Source organism: Microtus pennsylvanicus, chromosome 5 (assembly GCF_037038515.1).
Source record: "Microtus pennsylvanicus isolate mMicPen1 chromosome 5, mMicPen1.hap1, whole genome shotgun sequence".
In the NCBI taxonomy this organism is placed as follows: domain Eukaryota; kingdom Metazoa; phylum Chordata; class Mammalia; order Rodentia; family Cricetidae; genus Microtus; species Microtus pennsylvanicus.
Window position 1 is genome coordinate 119,447,956 of NC_134583.1, and position 17,393 is coordinate 119,465,348.

General features: G+C 39.2%; 1 pseudogene; it reads left to right on the forward strand.

Annotated features, from left to right (window-relative positions):
* The first annotated feature begins 1,385 nt into the window (after positions 1 to 1,385).
* On the forward strand, positions 1,386 to 15,411 carry LOC142851417 (glyceraldehyde-3-phosphate dehydrogenase pseudogene; annotated as a pseudogene).
* Positions 15,412 to 17,393: the final 1,982 nt, after the last annotated feature.

Sequence of the window (17,393 nt, forward strand, 5' to 3'; positions counted from 1 at the left end):
CGTCACCACCACCTCTGGCTCTTACAGTGTTTCCTCTTCCTCTTCCACATAGATCCCTAACACTTCAGGGAGCAGTTTGATAAAGACATCCCATTTGGGGCTGAGTGCTCCAAAGTCCCTCATTCCATACACATTGTCCAGTTGTAAGTCTTTGTGTTGATTGCTATCTACTGCAAGAAGCAGCTTCTCTGAAGAGAGCTGAGCAACGCTCCGATCTGAGTCCCAGTCCGAGGAAAGCAGCTGTTGACACCTGGTTTAAAGTAGCTCTGCGGATTAGCAGTCATTTCTTCCCTTTGGAGAGGGGGGTAGTTAATACCAGCTCTCTCATGACAAAGCGCACAGAAGTGGTGTCATGTGACTTCTGGGGGTTCCAAAACACTGCTTCTGTCTAACTCTTTCTCTTACTGGGAAGTTTATTCTGGGAACCAACCACCATGTTCTAAGGAAGCCCAAAATAATCTACAAACAGAAGTCACCTGGAGAGACCCTTAGGGAAAGAGAATGAATCTCCCAACCAATGTTCACCGCCAGATTTCTGAGTGATAGGATCTCAAGTGAGTCCAAAATACAGGCTCTCAATCTTCCAAATAAGGATCCAAACACCACAGAGCAGAGATGAACTGTCTCTATGCTTTGTATGAATCTGACCCACACAGGATTCATAAGCATATAATTTATTTTATAATATTGAGCTCAGCAGTAACTTTATTATAATCACAAAACCTGAAATATATTAATATGATAGATAAGTTGTACGAAGAAAATATTGGCGTACGCAAGTGGACTAAATATCAATCACGAACAAGACTAGAGGAAAGAGTAAGTTTAGGAACTGCAGAGGTGACTCAGTTGATCACATGCTAGCCTCACAAATCTGAAGACCCTAGAACCCACATAAGGTGCTAGGTATGGTGACGTGTGCTTACTAACCCCAGAGATAGCAAAATGGGAAGCGAGACCACCAGTCCTGGAGCTCTTGGCCAGCTAGCCTAGCCTACTTGGCCGAGTCCCAGACCAGAGAGAGGCCTGTCTCCAGCAAAAGGAAGACACCTAAGATTGTCTTCTGACCTCCGCACACACACATGCGCACCCCACAGGCACACATACCCTCACACACACACACACACACACACACACACACACAAAATACAGTTAATTCTAATAATGTATCATACTCATTTAGGGATAAATATTAGGTGAAAATTTTCACATTCAGTTCTTAAAAGTCACCTTTATTGTTTTTACGCTACAAGAGGTGAAGACTGAGAGACAGAATATTCCGGGAGGCCTTGTTTAGGAAAGGCACTATCGTACGGAATAGCTTCCTGGGAAACGACTAAGAGCAGCAAAGGAGGCAGTGTCGTAAAGCAGTCCATCATCAAACCATGACCTTTGCTGCATGTCGCTTCATAGGCTCAGAGTACAAGTTTGTGCTCTATAGAAAAGAAAAGTTAATTGAGAAAGAACCAAGAGTATGTGTGGGTGGTGGAGACAGATAATGTGAATGAGTCTAATTAAAAGCTCTTTTATTTATCTGATATTTATCAGAATTGTGTAGACCGTGTGCTGTGCCCATTTCCACCTTGTGAAGCGAGGCATCCAGGGCAGTTCTCCTAGGCCTTCCCTACCTGGAACATACAGACAATGTATCCTGTTAGGCCACATGACTTCATATCAATAGGGACAATCCAAGGAGCTTTTTGTTTAATTTTTTTTAATATGGGGTCTCCTATGTAGCTCTGGCTATCCTGGAACTTGCTCTGTAGACCAGGTTGACGTTGAACTCACAGAAATCCTCCTGCCTCTGCCTCCCAAGTGCTGGGATTGAAGGTGTGCTCCACTCTGCCTGGTCCCAGGTGCTTTCATTACAGAGCTCACAACAAAGCCTCAGCTAGACCTGTAGTCAATTGTAGCCATCTCCTGTTAATTGAAACACTCCCTCCTGGTGTGAAGAGTCAGAAATAAATGAAATTTACTGGATTTACAAGGTCCCACCCTCGAGGTTATAAAAGCAGTAAACAGTTTCTGGGGAGAGGAGACCTTTCCGCCAGTCAAGCCATCTGCAAGTTATGGGAGCACTCAGTGAGTTGTCACCACGCTGGAATAGGCTATGCGCCTGCTTTGAGTCCCCTGCACTCCTTTAAGTAACCTCTTTCCTCTGCTCCTGTGAACAATCATGATAAATTCACTAGTTACTAGTCACTTCTATGATCTGTCTTAGATGACCTCTCGGGGCACTCCCCAAGACAAGTCATAACTCATAGGTGTAAAATTGGGGGCGCTGTGCTCATACTGTGCTGACACATTTGAAAGTGACTGTATTTACCATACGAGAGGGACATGAATAATTGGGGAAGATGCACGTGGTAAAATATAGTAGGTAGCTACTGTCGTGGTGTCCAGTGATTCTTGTCATTTGATAGTAACAGACTCTGAACAGACTCTCCTAAACCGAAACATTTGATCCCTGTGGCCAAAGCAACAAAGTAGGAAAGTGGGAGGACAACTAAGACAATGTAACAAAAGGCAGGTAACTTCTACCTTGTGGTCTCTCAGACGAGCTGCTGTGATGGATGCCAGCTGCCGTGCCCAGCGTACATGCAGCAGCGTGGCGGAGCTATGGGCTGCTTCAGAGGAGTCACTTGCCAACAGCCTGCCAGGCATGGAAGACATCTGAAGGTGGTACTTCTAGTGAGCACTCCGACTGTTATTAGCTCTGTGACACAGTGCCTGAGACACTTTGCCATGATGCTTTTGGGGTCTTCAAACACAAGTTATAAAAAAAAATAAATGATTGGGCGTATTTGTGAAGCATGAGGCAATGTTAATGTAATTATAAATTTCTAACCCAGGAATTTCCCCCAAATATGAAGGTTTCTTTCCTTATAAAAACTATAACCAGAAAGTAGAAATGATGCAATGAGAACAGGAGAATTCTGGGAAGGGGGAAGTTGATTCCTCCCACTCCTGCCCAGACCACAGAAGCAGCAGGATGTGATCTGCCAGCTGAAAAAGGTACTGAGCCACATGGCTAACATAGATCAGAATAATGGATTAATATAAGCTACAAGAGCTAATATGTAGCCTGAGCTAATGGGCCAACCAGCTTTATAACTTAAAAAATAAAATAAAAACTATAACCACTATGCATATTTCAAAGCTGTGCTAGAAGTGAGATCGGGACCTGTCCCTGGTGCTTTGCTGACTTTTGGGAACATGTTCCCCACGCTGGATTACCTTGTCCAACCTTGACGCAAAGGGAGGGGCTCTGTCCTGCTTCAACTTGATGTGCATGCTTTGCTCAAACCTATGGGAGGTCTGGCCCTTTCTGAATGGAGACAGAGGAGTAGAACGGGAGATGGGAGGTGGGAAGCTGGGGGGCAGACTGGGAGGAGAGGAGGGGGAGAAAACTGTGGTCAGTATGTAAAATAAATGAAAAAACATTATTTAAAAAAGTCATGCTAGTAATGTAAGAGCAAAGCTGATGGAAGAAAACAAGCAGAAAATTTTAAGAGCAAAACTCATGCTGGAGAGATGGCTCAGTGGTCAAGAGCACCTTCCTGTCTTCCAAAGGACCCAAGTTCAGTTCCCAGCACCCACACCAGTTACAACCACCTGTAACTCCAGTCCCAGGCATACCCTCACACAGACACATAAGTCAAAATAATAGTTAAAGAAGGCTTTGAAAGCAAAACTCAGTTAAAAAGATTATCATCAATGAAACAGAAGTTGGATAGATAGCCATGATATCTAAATAGAGACAGTGGAAGCTAGAGATGATGGAAGTTACCTTCATTACTGTTCAAGAAAACAGCCTTAAACCTAGATTCCACAGCAACCAAAAATAAAGAAGCAAAGGTAAATCTTTAGACCAATAAACACTGAAAAAAAATCACTTGAAAACATATACTAAAAGATATGAGCAAGGGTATGTTTTATAAGAAAGAAAGAGACCCAGATAAAAGCTTGGCGTTATAAACCAGTATGAAGTCATATGGAAGTAAATCTGAAGTGATTATTTCTGTCTAAAATAGTAATAAATATGTTGGATTTTTAAAATACAGAGGAAATTAAAGTACATGAAAGATAGGATTAAATGAAATTACATGTTCTTTTTACATTGACCAAGAAAAGATTGAAACACTAATATATACCAGAAGCTAATAAGTCAAAGGTCAATTATGTATGCTATAGATAATGTTATTAAAGACACGTATAGATCACTACCAAGCTGACAGAATAGACAGGAATAATAAAGCACTTTAAATCCAAAACGAGGGAGGGAAGGAAGAATATAAACATAAAAATGTAGGAAAATATAGTTTTAGGTTCACATATATTCTTAGTTACATTAAATATAAATGATCGTATAGTCCAACTGGAGGTAACACTGTCCCTACCAGGAAGAAAGGCAATGCACTATTAAGAAGAGACACATTTGAATGACATGCATGTCAACACCAACTTAAAGACAGCTTGTGTAGATATATTATTACAGAAAAAGTATATTTTAAGGAAAGATGTATTACTACAAATAGCCTCATTTCATAAGGAAAAACTCTGTTTACTTGACAGATGTAATAACAAATTTTATGTATATAATAACATTGCATCAAAATGTATAAAGTAAAAGGAAAGAACTATAAGGAAAAATGACATCTACATTCATAATGGAAATGTCATTAATTTTATCAGCATGTATTAGCTGTATACAGAAGGGAAATTTGAGAGTATTTATTTTTTAGCTTTTAAAAACTTTATTGGTTTTTACTGGTGTGTGTGTATGTATATATGATGTGTGTGAGGGGCAAATCATAGCACACATGTAACAGAGAATGATTTTGGGTAGTGGATTTTCTTCTTGCAACATTTTGTGGATTCTGAGGATTAAACTCAGGTAATCAAGTTTATGTGGTAAGTGCCCTTACTTGCTAAACCATCCTGCTAACCCCTATACACGCATGCCTAGTTAATAAGAAAATAGATTTTAAAAAATAGAGATCTAGATGAAAATAATTCAGATTGACATAAAAGACATATGTAGACCACTATACCCATTACCTTATATGCAGTTTATTTTGAAGAGCACACAAAGTATTTATCAATGTTGACTATATTGAAGACTACAAAGCAATCTCAACAATTTAGGATGGTTTGATATTGTGAGAAATATCTTTCTCGATCACAATGAAATTGTTCTTGAAATCCATAACAAAAAGCAGCAGAGAAAAAAAATCAAAGAAACACCTGGGTTTAAATATTAAGTTTTGTATTTCAAAAGAGATCTTGAGGGTTAAAGAAAAAACTCACAGTAGAAGTTAGAAAGTGTTTTGAAACAGCTAAAGCAGTGTTTAGAGGGAGATTTACAGGCTTGTGTGCATGAAGAATGAGAAAATCAATCAGCTAGTTCAGGGAATTACCAAAGAAGTGACTAGAAGCAAAAAACAAAAACCAAGAAGCTCAAATCATGAAAAGGGAGGAAATGATACGAACAGCAGAAATGGGCAAAATATTCATTGAAGAGGATCAGCAAACTTAAACCTTTGGGTACTTAAGATGGGGGGATCACAGTTTATACCAGCAATATATAAGGGGATATAAAAACATCTACACATAGGAAAATAATAATATCATGACAATGAAATTAGCACTTAGGGAAAAAATGACAAATTCTAGGAAAACATAAAAAGAATGAGCACAAGAAGATTAAATGAATGTCTGGAAAACGTGACTAGGACGTGCATGTGATTCAATGATGTCACTATCAATACACTTTGGGTCTAAGATTGTACTTCTTTCTCCCTTGGATGTTGGGGATCTGACCTACAGCCCTGTGCAATGCTAGGCAAAATCTCTGCCACTGAGCCACCCCCTCCAGGTAAGACTGTACTTTCTGAAAAATCATCCAATATAACTTCATTTGATGTTTTCCATTTTTTTTTCTTTTGAGACGGGTTTTTCTCTATAGTCCCGACTGTCCTGGAACTCACTCTGTAGACCAGGCTGGCCTTGAACTCAGAGTTCCACCTGCCTTTGCCTCTGGAGTGTTGGGATTAAAATCATGCACCACCACTGCCTGGCTGTGCTTTTGTACTTTTAGTTAATGTTTTTAAAACTCTATTCAAATGACAAAAATATTTAATATTTATATTTGTACAAACACATGCTATTTATATGCTATTACTGTGTTTGAAATATTTAATGCCTAGGGTCCTCAATTATAGAATTTGGTTAACATTTAAAAGGTTAAAGAAAGCTCCACTGTGGGATATGAGAGAGAACTATTTCTTTATTTGTTCTGATATTGGAATAGATTGCATGGTGTAAACTCTAGGAAGTGTGCTGAAGCTCTGTGTCTTCACACTTATCTTCAGAGCGATGAGACAGCTAATGAAATGGAATCAAATATTTGCTAAAATTTTCATCTGACAATCAAGCCCCATTCTATGTATTTTTAAATGGGCAAAGTTTTTGAGCAGAAACTTTTCCAAAGAAGAAATTCAAGTGGCCAGTAAATATACCAAAAAAAAAATGCTCAGTATCATTATCTGCAAGAGAAATGCAAATCAAAACCACGACGAACAATTCTGTCACCCTGGTTAGAATGGCTACTAAGAACAAGCAAACAACAAAACTGAGCTAGCAAATGTTAGCGACGGTATAGAGAAAGTGGAACTTTCAAACAGTCCTGTGGGGTCCAGCTGGATGGCTCAGCAGGTAAAATGCTTGCCCCACAAACCTGACCTCCTAAGCTTCATCTGAGAACACACATAAAGGTGGAGAGATACACTCTCACCCCCCATATGCACACCTACTAAGAATAAAATTTTAAAGAATTAAAAAATCCAGTACTGAGGACTGGAGAGATGGCTCGGTGGTTAATAGCACTGGCTGCTCTTCCAGAGGACCCGAGTTCAATTCCCAGCACCCACATGGCAGCTCACAACTGTCTGTAACTCTAGGTCCAGGGGATCCAACACCCTCACACCATTGTACATAAAATAAAGTTAAATCAATTATTAAAAAAATCCAGTACTGAATGTAAGTCAGTACTGTTATTAAGGAGAACAGCGCAGAAGTTGCTTCAAAAAAAGTGCAAGTAAGTTTGTTACATGTCTGATTACCCCACTGCAGGGTGGATATGTCCAAAGAAAGCAAAATCTGTGCACCAAACAGGTATCTGAATGTTTATTGCCTCACTATTCAGAGTAGGTTGAGCCAGGGAATTAACATAGCTGTTCATCAACAGGTGACCAAATAAAGAAAAGTGTGGGATGCACACACAGCAGAGTATCGTTTGGCCATTGGGGAAGGAGGGAATCCTGTATTCTCTATTAAAGTGGATGGAGCTGGACAAGATGATGTTGAGGGAAATAATCCAGACACAGAAAAGCAGTTGCTTTATATTTCTCTCCTATGTGGATGTTTTAAATAAAGTCGATCTGAATGTAGAATAGAGATTTTTAGAATCTGTGAGTGGGAGAGCATGATTGGAAGGAAGCTGAATGCTGTCGTGCACACGGCATGCATGTACTGACATTGCACAGAAACCCACTAAAGCGCTCAAGAAATGCATCGCAATAGAAACAAAAACTGCATTTGGGCCGATGGGGTGGCTCACACTTGCACCTCCAGCACTCGAGAAGCAGAGGCAAAAGGTTAATTTTATCCTGCTTTCCTTCACTGTTTTCCTGCTATGTCTTTCTGACTTTTGCTTTCAAACTTGCTGTTTACTTTTATTTTAGGTTTTTCTCTTGCACACAGCTCAGAGGCAGCATTCACTTTTGGCATTCAGTCTCAGAATCTGTTTTTCACTGCCTAAGCTTAAATTTGTTATAATGGTTAATTTATACCTTCGGATTATTTTTATTGTAGTATGGTACCATTATTAGGTCTTGATGTTTTCCTTTTCTCATATTGGGTGGAGAACATGCATTGCTCTTTAAATTTTCTCCTGTATTGAAAACTGTGGGATCTGTGTCTATTATTTTAGTAGTCATCCCTAACGCTTGATGTACATCTTATGTATATAAATTTTAGCAGTGTCCATACTCAGTTTTCTTACCTTAATTCTGAAGATAGTAAGGTATTTGCCCACTAAATGCCAAGCCTAACTCCAACATCTTTTAACTGTCACATAGTTTTAGCATAAAGTTTTTTTTTAAGATAAAGTTCTCTCAAAGAATCAATTTTCTGAAATATTTTGGATGATGGAGGAGGGTCATCTGTCTATGTGTTACTTTCATTGGTTAATAAAGAAACTGCCTCGGCACTTTGATAGGACAGAAAATTAGGTAGGCAGAGTAAACAGAACAGGATGCTGGGTAGAGGGCAGTAAAGCAGCCGCGATGATTCTCCGACCCGAGATGGATGCAGATTAGGATCTTTCCCCGGTAAGCCACCACTATATGGTGCTACACACATTAATAGAAATGGGTTAATCAAGATGTGAGAATTAGCTGATAAGAGGCTAGAACTAACGGTAGTGTATAAAAGAATACATTTTGTGTGTTGTTATTTCGGGTGTAATGCTAACCGTGCGGGGAGCCGGGCAGGACGAAAAGCAGGCCTGCTCGCCTCCTCACTACAGTTGGAAGTTTCAGAAATCCACAATTTGTTAAATCTGCAATCTTCTCTCCAGGCTGACTTATTTTCTGGCAAAGTTTAACTTGTCTAGGAAGGTGATATTTAACTTAGTTTACTCTTCCCATATGGAATATCTTTATTCCACTCTCACCATACTATTATTTTAGCTAGCTGTGGGGTCCTTGGCTGATAGTAATGTCTTCTTTACACTTAACAAATTCAGACATTGTTTTAGAGTATCTATGATGTCACTGGGGGGAGGGGCTTTTACCCTTGCATATGTGTGCATTTAATCTTTTTTCTTGGTAGAGGCTTAAATTTTTTTCTTTGTTTTTATGGTTTTACATCATCACTATAGTATACCCAGATGTTTTTATTACCCCACTCGGCATTCATTTTTTAATGGAGACTTATAATATATCTTCAATCAGAAGAATGTCAAGGCTGCATCATTTCAAGTACTGTTTTTCCACACATAGGTGTATCTCTTGTTGGAAACTTTTAACCTAGTCTCCAAGCTCTTAACTGCCCTGTGTTTTATTATATTTCTCTCTCACACTTATTCCCTGCATTTCAAGGCAATTTCTTAGTACTATTCTCATACGTATCTTCTTTTCTATGGTAGCCACAGCAGACATTCCCAATTTGTTCAATTAAAATATTTTTTTGAGACAGGGTTTCTCTGAGTAACTTTGGTGTCATTTAAAATATTTTAATACTATATTTTACTTCCAATATTTAAAGTGGTAATTCTTTTATTATTACTTTTTTGAGACAATGTCTCATACAGCCCCTGCTGGTTTCTAACTCAAGAACAGATTCATATCTCTAATTCTCCTGCCTTCTCCTGTCAAGTGTTGATATTATAGGAATGGGCCATTTATACATGGCATTTAGTTGCCATTCTGATGGAGTATTCTTAATAATAATGGCGAAGTATTGATATTTTTCAGTATCAGCTCGTGCTTTATTTCTGACCACCTTGTGATTCATCCCTCGTCTTTGCAGCATCATTCTGTCACTGACCCTTGGGAAGAAGCTCTGTTTCTTCTAGAGTAAATTTTTGTTCCCAAACTGGATTTTACTGAGTTTTTCCTAGGTATGTTACTTAATAGGGGTTGGAGGTTCAGCTGGAGGGAAGTTTAGCTTATTTGCTTTCTCATGCTTGCTGTGGTTCACTCTTCCCTAATTGTTTTGAAACTGTCTCTCTCAATGTGCTTGGCCACTGGTCTAGAGTAAACTGACCATCTCAACTCTCTGCAGGGCTAGTGGCTTATTTTTGTGTTGTCCTTGGAACCTCCTTTTAATGTCACTCTGAGATTTTCTTGTACTTCATCTTGGGTTCTATCTGTTATTTTCTAATTTCGGATTTGATCTTTCTTGTTTTAACTTTGGGGAACCATTAACCATCTTGGAAAGATTGTTAGGTCAAGTTCAGATAATTTCTTTTTCTGAAAATATCCTAATTCTATACTCATATTTAATTAACCATGTATTCCAGCACAAAGATGAACCAGAAAGCCTCCAGCCCTTTAAAAAGTGGAAAACCACTTTTATAACCAGAAAGGCAAGAAATAACTTACAGCGATTACCTATTTTATATGGTTCAACATTGTTTTATCTGGGCATAATTTGATAGCCTTCAGTCTGGGGTTGCTTAAGGGGCTAGCTTCTGGGATTGGCTGAATTCTGTTGCCTGTTAGTAATCTGTATTCCCAGATCAAGCTTCAGCCTCATTATGCATCAAGCTATGTCATACTTCACTACATCAAGAAGTTTCTTTGGGTCAATTCCTGTGGATGATGGTTTGGTCTATTTCATTAGGGTCAACCACATTTTGAAGATAATTGCTTGAAAGTCTTTTTCAAGGTTCTGGTCTTTTTCGGTGGCAGGTTCTGGCTTGTTTGTTTGTTTGTGTGATTGGTTGGTTGGTGTTTGTTTGTGTGATTGGTTGCTTGGTGTTTTGTTTGTGTGATTGGTTGCTTGGTGTTTTGTTTGTGTGATTGGTTGCTTGGTGTTTTGTTTGTGTGATTGGTTGCTTAGTGTTTTCCTCCCCTTTGAATGGATCACACTCCACTATTTTTTGTGTGCCTTGTAACAGTTGTTTTAAAAACTGGACATTTGTGTCTATTGATGTGATAACACTGATCATGAGATTACCTAGAACTAAGCAGCAGCCTGCCCCAGAACAAAATTGAGGCTTCCCTCAACTCCTCCTAGGCTTGCTGCTTTCTGACATTTTTTAAAAAATCATTGTGGCCATGCCAAGGGTGAGCCTGAGGAACATACAATGTTAAATGTCCACACAGGTATTTCTGAGCTTTTGCCTTTCTCTAGGAACATGCAACAAGATTCTAATTTCTTCCGGATGTGTAGTTGCTTTTTGTACAACTCCTTAAAGTCTTCCTCCCAAAATGGGGGAAACAGAAAACCGAAAGGAAGGGAAAAGATGTGGGCCCTTTAAATGCCTGGCTGTTGCTTCAGCTTGCAGAGGAGGGTATTGCAACCCTGGCCTGCAGCAAGTTTGTGTGACCATTGTGCAACAGTGCCACTTCCCCTTTCTGTCACTATCTCTGTGATTAGTGTAATGATCCGTAATCACAATACAGAGCCCAGCGTGGGCTACAGCCTTGGTCTTGCATGTGAACCACTGTGTTCCCATACACCACTGTCACAAAACATAACAAAATGGAAGGAGGGAAGAGAGAGAGAAAAGGAAGAAGAGGGAAATGGAGGGGTTTGGTATGTACAGAACCAGCTCTTGTTTCTTATTGCATATCCTGACTTTTCCTCCAGGAACAAAAATCTTGGTGTTTTCCTAAAGGGACTGCAGAAGTGGGCATGAGCTATGAGCTGAAATGAACTAAAATTACTTGCAATCAGTCTAGACGAGACTTCCTCTGGAAGTTGTAAGCTTTCAGTGGACTTGAGAGTTCCAAAATAGTTACATCAGACAAACCACTCATGATTAAATGTCATGATAGACACCTGGCATTTAGTTTATTGCCATCTTCCCAGAATCAATTCTAGATTCCTCTCTTCCCATAAGTCTTCCTTTGGATAAAGGTGAAATTTATATCCACCGAATGAAGTGTATTTATTTTAAGTGGTTAATTTATAATTAATCTTTTTGGGCCAATACTTATCTAGGTAAAAAGTCTTCTAAATGCTTGATTTTTTCAGATAAGTGTTTAAATCCCTCTGTTACACTTCGAGCTGAGAGAAGGATGCTGACAGCATGTATGTTTTCTAGCTACTTAGATGCTTTGGGATTTGGAGAAGGTAGCAGAGGTAATCTCAGACTCCACAGAACATTTTTTACTTAAATCTGTTGCCTTGCGATAGAGCACCTTCAATGAAGCTGATTCCTTGTCTCTGAGGAATGAAGGTTGTTACTGACTTGGTCAGTTAAAGTGAGGACTGTGGTGCTACAGGCATTTTTTTACTCTCAGTTGATGTATTATATAATAGTGGTTTCCGAGATAATCTTTTCCTTTTCTTCCTTTGAAAAATTTTTATTTATTTTATGTGTATGAGTATATATATGTATATATACATATACATATATATATGTGTGTGTATATATATATATATATATATATATATATATATATATATATATATATATATATATTACACTTGTGTGTAAGCCTAAAAGAGCATTTGAAAATCTAGAACTGAAATTGCAGATGGTTGTGAGCTTTTGGGTAGGTGCTGGCAATAGAACCTAAGTCCTCCGAACCTGTGCTTTTAACTACCAAACCATCTCCCCAAACCCTATCACTTTTCTGCTACAGTCTAGTTTTTCCTTCCTTTTAGGAAATCAGTGAAATACAAAATGACCTGGCCATAAGTCATTCAGTTTCTCTCTTTCCTTCTATGTCAAATGATAAATAAAAAAGAATTTTAAATGTCTTTTTTGTTTCATTCTTTTATTTTTTAATTTATTTAACTTTATTTTGTGTGCATTGGTGTGAAGGTGTCAGATCCCCTGGAATTGGAGTTACAAACAGTTGTAAGCTGCCATGTGGGTCCTGGGAATTGAACCCAGGTACTCTGGAAAAGCAGCTGGTGCTCCTTACCACTGAGCCATCTCTCCAGCCCCTTCTGTCTCATTCTTTAGGGTCAAAAATGACCAGTTCAAAGCCAATCATTTCACCTTTCACACACACATATTCTTTCCTATATGCCTTCCTTCCCTCTACTTGTGAAATAAGTTTCTTATAAACTATCACCTTATCTGCTAAAATGCAATATGTCTCTAGTAACATACTTTTTTCTTTTTATTACTTTATAAATAATACCAATCAAAACTTCCACTTCCCCCCCTCCTCCCACTTCCCTCCTGTTCCCCTTCCCCCTCCAGTCCTAAGAGAGGGCAGGGTACCCTGCCCTGTGGGAAGTCCAAAGCCCTCCCCCATCCATCCTGGCTTAGGTAGGAAGGTGTGCATCCAAACAGAATAGGATTCCAAAAATCCGGTACAGGCAGTAGAAACAAATCCCAGTGCCATTATCATTGGCTTCTCAGTCTGCCCCTAAGTAACATACTTTTAAAAACCTAAAAATAGATATCTAATATTATACTTAAATATTGAAAATTCTCACTATCAAATATCTTGTCTTCAAGCTTTCAGTTGTCTGTTACCCATGTTTGTTTGTTTGCTTGAATCAGGATCAGAGTAACATCCATACTTCCAACTCTTTTATAAAGTCTCTCTCTCCCTGTGTGTGTGTGTGTGTGTGTGTGTGTGTGTGTGCATGTGTGTGGTGTGCATGAGTATGTGTGTAGGTAGGGGTATGAGGCTGATTTTGGATGTCTTTCTTCCATTGCTCTCACCTTTACTTTTGAGACAGGGTCTGTCACTGAACATGAAAGAAACTCAAAGATTCTACTAGGCTGGTTGGCCAGCAAGCTTTAGGGAGATGCCTGTCTTTTCAGAAAGGATGTGCTTCTTAGTTTGATATCTTTCTGTTCTACTTGTTAAATCTTAAGAAGTTTTGCTCCTTCTTTAGATCAGGTTGAAAATGCAAGTCCTTTTTAGGTTGTCCTTGATTGTCTGAGTTAAGAAGAGAGAAATGAAAGAAACTCAGAGCTGAGAGACAGACCTTACAAAAAAACAAAAATACTGCAGATTCCTGCTCCCATGTCTATCCACTGTCACTATAAAGAATGATCTCCTATTTGATTAGCCTCAAGTTCATGGTAATAATTCTTGCTCATGCCTGTTCTTCTTCCTTTCCCTCGGCCATAAGTTAAGTGGACCAAACATTTGAGATTACTTATTATCACTTAATGAAAATTTCAGTAGTTTTCCTTTATTATTCTAGTGCTCATACAATTATCACTTATGTGTGAACTCTTGTATAGAGTGAACTAGGGATAACGGAAACAAATCAGGACTTCCATAGACAACAGAGTCCTGTGGTCCCTTGATTTACTGTTGATTTAACTTTATATTACAAGAGCAGAAGTAATGTCATGGAGAAGAAAGATCTTTGCATATTCTGGCACACATTTTTTTTTTAAAAATCTGGGTTACTCTTGTAATTTATAGGATAATAGCACCATCTATTCTCCACTTTACTGATCTTTTCTGAAGTGTATTTATATTATCAATCCCAGCTGTCTTTGTATGGTTTAATATAATACACATATTCATCTCTGTAGCACATAAATTGGTGTTCAAGAGAATTTCTTCTGAAAAGATATCAAACAATAAACTTTGAAAATAACATTAGGAGCATTGGAAACTCTTTGCTAACACAGCCACATCTTTTCATCCCTGGGGCACAATAGGAAGGGTTGAAGTGAACAGATTGGCCACATTGGGTGCCTGGTTACTAGGGCTGCCTTCAGCTCTGACAAAGTGGAGATTGTTGCCTTCACTGATCTCAACTACATGGTCTACATGCTCTATCATGGTATGTATGACTCTATCATGGCAAGTTCCACAGCACAGTCAAGGCTGAAAATGGGAAACTTATCATTAACAGGAAGGGTATTTCCACCTTCCAGGAATGAGAGACCCCACTGACATCAAATGCGGTGATGCTGGTGCCAAGTATGTTGTGAGGTCTACTGGTGTCTTCACCAACATGGATCCACTTGAATGGTGAAGCCAAAAGGGTATTCATCGCTGCCCCTTCTGCTGACACCCCCCATGCTAGTGATGGGTGTGAACCAGAAGAAGTATGACAACTCATTCAAGATTGTCAGCAATGCCTCCTGTACCACCAATTGTTTAGCACCCCTCACCCCTGGCCAAGGTCATCCACAACAACTTTGGCATAGTGGAAGGACTCAAGACCACAGTCCATGCCATCGCTGCCACCCAGAAGTCTGTGGGTGACCCCTCTGAAAGCTGTAGTGTGATGATTATAGGGCTAACCAGAACATCATCCCTGCACCTACTGGTGTTGCCAAGGCTGTGGGCAAGGCTATCCCAAAACTGAATGACAAGCTCACTGGCATGACCTTCCATGCTTCTAAACTTAGTGTGTCTTTTCTGGATCTGACCTGTGCCCAGAGAAAGCTGCCAAGTCTGATGACACCAAGAAGCAGGAATTGGAGGGCCTACTAAATGACATCTTGGGCTATACTAAGGATCAAACTGTCTCCTATGACTTGAATAGGGATGCCCACTTTTGCGCCTTTGGTGCTGGGGCTGGCATTGTTCTTAGTGACAATTTTGTGATGCTCATGCCTGGTATGACAATGAAAACAGCTACAGCAACAGGGTGGTTGATTTGATTTCAGGGCCTACATGGCTGTCAATGAGTAAGCAGCGTTGGACCACCCGCCCCAACAAGAACATGAGAGGATGAGAGAAGTCCTTGCTGCTAAAGAGTCCCTGTCACAACTCAGCCCCTAACACTGAGTATCTCCCTTCACAGTTTCCAACCCAGACCCCAGAAGAGGGAGGGTTTTAGGGATCCCTGCTCTCTAAATACTGCCAGTAAAGTTCACTGCTCACACACACAAAGAATGAAAGAAAGAAGGAAAGAAAGAAGAAGAGAAAAGAAAATAACATTGAGAAAGATGCCACTTGAGGCTCAGCTACTATTTTACAGATTATCATTAGTGACCAATCCATAATACCCTTGATCAAGGGGTATGTCCACTTTCTGTTAGATCACCCAGGTTCTTTATATCTTCTTTGTCCAAATCCAGATGCACTGGATTATATTTTGAGGGCCAGGAGCATGGGCTTGAGTTGAAAGAGGAACAAAAAGGGATTCACTTTTAGGAGACTCTTGCTTTTAAAAGTAAACATCTTGCAGGAGGTACTTGCGAGGTACTAGCACTTGCAAAGCATAGGCAGGTGGATCTTAGAGTTCAAGGCCAGCCTGGTCTACAGATCAAGTTCCAAGATAGCCAGGACTACTCACAGAAATCTGTCTCAAAAAAAAAAAAATAAATTAAACATCTCACCTTCTCATTATGATTGGTGCAATGCTTACTTTTCTGCAAATGTATATGTAGCTTGTGGCCTTTATTATGAAATGATGTCACACAATTCAGAGGACAAAATGTCCAAAGTGAAATGCATTATAGCCATTTCTTTCTAGGAGAAAATATAATTTTCTTATGTTAACCTGTTTTATGGTACAATGTTCATGAATTAATAATACATTAACAAAATATTTATAAGCAAGAAGGGATCTTTGTGATGGTCACCACCAGATTTACTATGAAAAGCTCAGAATTATTGCCCCATGTCATTTTATAACATGTTGGTCTTCAGAACAGCCAACCCCTGAAAGCATTGCTATGGATCTCCTACTCCCATTAATTATCCTTCTTAAGTGTGCAGCATTATAGAACACAGCTTTACATTCTGACTACCTCCTTGTCTTTTCACTTTTGTTAGCTTCGGTGTTCAGAACTTTTAAAGAGCATAAAATGAGAGCTGTTTTTTTTTTTTTTTTTTAAAAAAAGAGAGCTGTTTGATAGAAATAAAAAAAATGGGCAAGAGGAAGACCTCAACAATGTTGTAGCTTATTTAGCATGTACACTTTGAGTCTTCTAGTATAAATGCAGGCTTTCAAGACTTTACATACATACATGTATATATACATACACACACGGGCATGCACATATACGCATGTGCACACACACACATGGAATGAGCACAGTGAAGCATTTTCTTGATAGTCAACTCTACCAATATTACCAACTTTTTTTTTTTGCTATTAAGAATAAAAAGTTAGGTGGTGGTGGACCAAACTTAAACCCAGCACTTGGGAGGCAGAGGCAGGCAGATCTATATGAGTTCGAGGTCAGCCTGACCTATAGAGAATGTTCCAGAACAGTCAGAACTACACAGACAAACTGTCTTGGAAAATTAAAAAAGAAAGGAAGAAAAGAAAGAAGAGAAAGAAAGAAAGAAAGAAAGAAAGAAAGAAAGAAAGAAAAAATTTTTTAGCCAGGCGTGGTAGCACTCGGGAGGCAGGCAGGCAGTTCTTTATGAGTTCGAGGCCATCCTGGTCTACAGTGAGAATTCCATGACAGCCAAAGCTACTCAGAGAAATATGGTTATGAAAAACCCTAAAACCAAACAAGATATTTCCCCCTTCTTTCCTCGGGGATATGCATTCTCTTTCTGTTGTTAGAGAAAATAGTCCTCATTATATACTGCCCTTTGGTATTAATAAATTTCTCCTTTGGCTTTCTATTTGTACTACTCATGTGAATTTCAGCGTGCCTTTTCTCTGATGACTACTGTCCACCAACATACGTACCACCTAAAAATGAGGGGCTCTTTGCGTGGTTTTTAATTAAAGGGTGGAGAAAAACTTTTGTGGCG